Below are 3,773 nucleotides of genomic sequence, written 5' to 3'. Positions count from 1 at the left end.
GCCCTCCGCCCCGCCCCCGTTGCCCCGCCTGCGTCACCTGTTGCTGCGTCTCCGCAGCCTTCGTGCAACTTGGTTAAAGGCAATAACGGAGCTGCTTGTCGTTCTAAAGCCATTCCAACTTTCCTCCAGAAATGGGGTGTTAGGCATATTACAGGCATTCCTCATTCTCCCCCTGGATAAGCTATCATTGAGCATACTCATCTAACATTGAGATCCATTCTTAATAAACAAAAAAGGGGGAATGTGGGAGACACAGCACAAGAAAGACTGTGAGCGGTTTGCTTTCTCTGTGCCATCTGTCAATAAAGCGGAGCCAGCCTCTCGGTATGAATGGGTGGCATGAAGAATTCTCCTACTGTGTGTCAACTGTTCGTAGCCACAGCCTTGCAACCTATTCGTAAAGCAAAACCTCATATGATCATTTATCATCACATGGATGGCATACTGTGCTGGCAGGAACAGCCTTTTGATAATAGCTGGGAAATGCAGTTTATCTCCCATCTCTCTCAATTAGGCCTTACGGTGGCACCCGAGAAAGTGCAGCGTACTCTTCCTCCGTTATATGTGGGTTGAAAATTGTCGGATGCTATGATACACCCTCAGACTGCAGAATTGACAATTGACATTTGCACACTCACCAACTTGCAACCTCTTTTAGGTCACTTACAATGGCTACAGCCATCGGTTGGCATTTCTAACGCTCAACTAGAACCGTTCTTAGAGTTGTTAAAGGGGAGATGTGCTAATGACGCGATCGCACTGACGCCTGACGCTAAGCAGGCTTTAGTTCAGATTACTACCCAAATTCAGTCGGTAGCGAGCCATCGTCAATCCTTACTTCACGACGTTTCCCGTGTCGTGTATGTCCAGGAGAAGCATGCTTTCGCAGTTATTTGTCAATGGGGGATAAAAAAAAAGCACGCTGCTTCTCAAAACAGGCCTACTAAACAATTTTCTACTTCTCCTTCTGTGTTTTTTTTTGCTGGAACGGCTGTTTCCCCTGCTCAGCCTCGATCGTACTTGATGACTTGTACTGATATAGTAGCTGAACTGATTTGTATGGGCAGAGACAGAGTTCTCTGCATAGCGGGGCGAGAACCTGACGATATTAGTTTACCCTTTACCTCGCTGTGGGCAGAGTGGATGTACCGTCATTCCCTCTTACAGCTTACAGTCGGCTTTAGAAGGGTATCCTGGCCATCTGCGTGCAGAATGCCCAGATCAGCGAGTGGCGCAGTTCCTGGAAAAAGCTGACTGGATTGGAATACCTCGGTATTCAAAACGACCGGTGGATGGTCGCGCAGTATACTGACGCTGGACGCCAGAGCCACAAAGCAGTCTGCGTGTGGTGGGACAAAAGCTGGAAGCATCAGTCTGTGCCAATGGAGCCACGAGACAGCTTACAAACTATGGAACTAAAAGCGATTTTATGGGCCTTTACTGCGTGGCCAAATGAACCTCTAAATGTTGTAACTGATTCCCTCTACGCAGCTGGCGTGTGTCAAAGAGTTGAGGATGCCCACATTAGAGATAACAAGAATGTGTGCCTTATCTCTCTGTTTTTATGTCTTAAACACGTTACGGCAAAGAAAGGAAGCATATTGTGTCATCCACATTCGTAGCCACCTAAACACCGTTGGTTTAGGGGAGGGTAATGGTGTAGCTGATAAATGGGTGATGGTGACCCGTGTTAATCTATTTGATGCTGCTCATAGCTCTCATCAAAATGCCCGTGGTTTGCATAGACAGTTTAATATTGGCATGAATGACGCAAGGTCGATAGTACAAACATGTCCACGGTGCAGTCACCATAACGGTGGCCTTGGGCTGGGGACTAATCCCAGAGGCTTGCAAGCATTGGAAGTGTGGCAAACAGGTGTCACCCATATTGCAGAGTTTGGTTGATTGCAAAGTGTTCATGTCGCTATCGATACTTACTCTGGGTTTATATGGGCCTCTCCTTTAGCGGGTGAATCTGCTAAATACGTCGTTAAACATGGGATTGCATGTTTTGCTATCTTGGGAGTTCCAAACCAAATTAAAACGGATAATGGGCCGGCCTGTAAGTCGCAGTCAGTACAGTCTTTTTTGCAAAAGCAGGGAGTTCAACATAAGTTCGGGATACCACGTACTCCTACAGGTCAGGCTATTGTAGAACGCACGCATGCTATGCTAAAAGCACAGGTAAACCGAATGAGCGATATATGTGATGTGCCAGATCACCTCATGAGCGCTCTTTTCTCCCTTAATCTCCTTTCTGTACGAGGAGGCTCATTGGAACCTGCTATAGCCTTGCATCATTCAGGCATTAGTATGAGAGTACTATCTGAGTCTGCAAAAGTATCCTACATAATCCTTTGACTGGAGATTGTAAGGGCCCAAGTACTATCACATTTGTAGGAGAGGTTATTTTTGTCTTTCCACAGACGATGGTCCTATTTGGATTCCTGCTCGCAGTGTTCGTCCTTGGCGTGGAAACACTACCTGAACCTCACCAAATCAACCCATGGCAGAACATGTGGGTCACCTGGGCTAAATCAACAGGCCGGACTGACTTCTGATTAGCGCTTGCTTCTGCCATTGATTCCTTCCAAACTTGTTTTATAGGGATGCTGTTTCTAAATGATTCTGACTTTTCTGCTTACTCCACAGGTAGTTGCAGCGTATTGGATACTGCAGGTGATTGTTCTTTCAAGCTTCTTAGGAGTCTCAATACCACTATACCCTGGGACCCACAGGAGTTAAATCTTGGAACTCAACAGATCGGTAACACATCTAAGGGATGGAAGAAAACATGTTTTATGTTTGGAAATCCCAGGGATGCTTTTGGGGGTCCATGTTACATTGGTAAGCTCACTATATTTTCTCTCACCTTCCAGGATATGCGTGACATGCACTCTAAATGTAGTGCACGGGTAGCTTTAGCTGTCCTTATACCAGGGGCTGTTGCTGGGAATAGCTATAATAACTATTAGTATAGTTATCGGTTTTGTAAAATGCTTACTTAACAAAATGTCCACTACTGTCCTGCTTGCGCAAAAAGAAAAAGGGGGAATGGTTGCGTGTACCCCCTGTTGCAGCCCCCGTTGCAGCTCGCGGAACCCACGAAAAGAATGGCGTCAGGATGTGAAACGATGAGAAAGACTGATACCAGGCTTGAAACGAGCGTGAACTCATAATGATTGGGACTGTGTGCTTCTGGACCCTCCGGGATTTATTTCCAGGTTGCAGAAAGTTGGGCTGCAGACCAAACACGTATTTGTTCTTCTTAGTAGGTAAACAATATTTCTTGTCATGATGCTATGTTAGCCTTGTCTCCTTTCTTGCATTTAGAGTATTGTCAATCGAAGCCTTGATTGAGTTATAATGATTGTATTACTAATATAATTAGTGTTATTATTTTATAGTATGGTAAAAGTTTGCGAATAAACAAAAAAGGGGGAATTGTGGGCACACAAGAAAAAACTGTTCAGAGCAGCAGCTGGAAAAAACTGTCCAGAGCAGCAGCTGTGGAGCCAGATAAGCAGTATGAGAAGCAAGGGCACCTTCTGAAGAACAAAGAACGTCTCATGGCTCTGGTTGGATAAGTCTGTGTGAATGACTGAAGAGCGTTTTGCAGAATGCTCTGTTAACATGTATAAATAGAGCAGTGCTTAACAATAAAGCAGACTAATAGCTTTTAACCACATGGGCCTGACTAACCTGGTGGCCTTCTATGATGGAGTGATGGAGTTCCCCCGTTGGACGGGGGAAGGGCAGTGGATGTCATCTGC

At 45.6% G+C, this 3,773-nt stretch overlaps 1 protein-coding gene across 1 annotated transcript in view; it reads right to left on the bottom strand.

Moving 5' to 3' along the window:
- The window catches only part of KANK1 (KN motif and ankyrin repeat domains 1), a 404,522-nt gene that overhangs the window by 165,526 nt on the left and 235,223 nt on the right, over nt 1-3,773 (bottom strand). The window lies entirely within an intron of this gene.

This window comes from Meleagris gallopavo, chromosome Z, assembly GCF_000146605.3.
Source record: "Meleagris gallopavo isolate NT-WF06-2002-E0010 breed Aviagen turkey brand Nicholas breeding stock chromosome Z, Turkey_5.1, whole genome shotgun sequence".
In the NCBI taxonomy this organism is placed as follows: Eukaryota; Metazoa; Chordata; class Aves; order Galliformes; family Phasianidae; genus Meleagris; species Meleagris gallopavo.
Note: the sequence above shows the minus strand (reverse complement) of the source record. Positions and strands in the feature narration are given on the sequence as shown.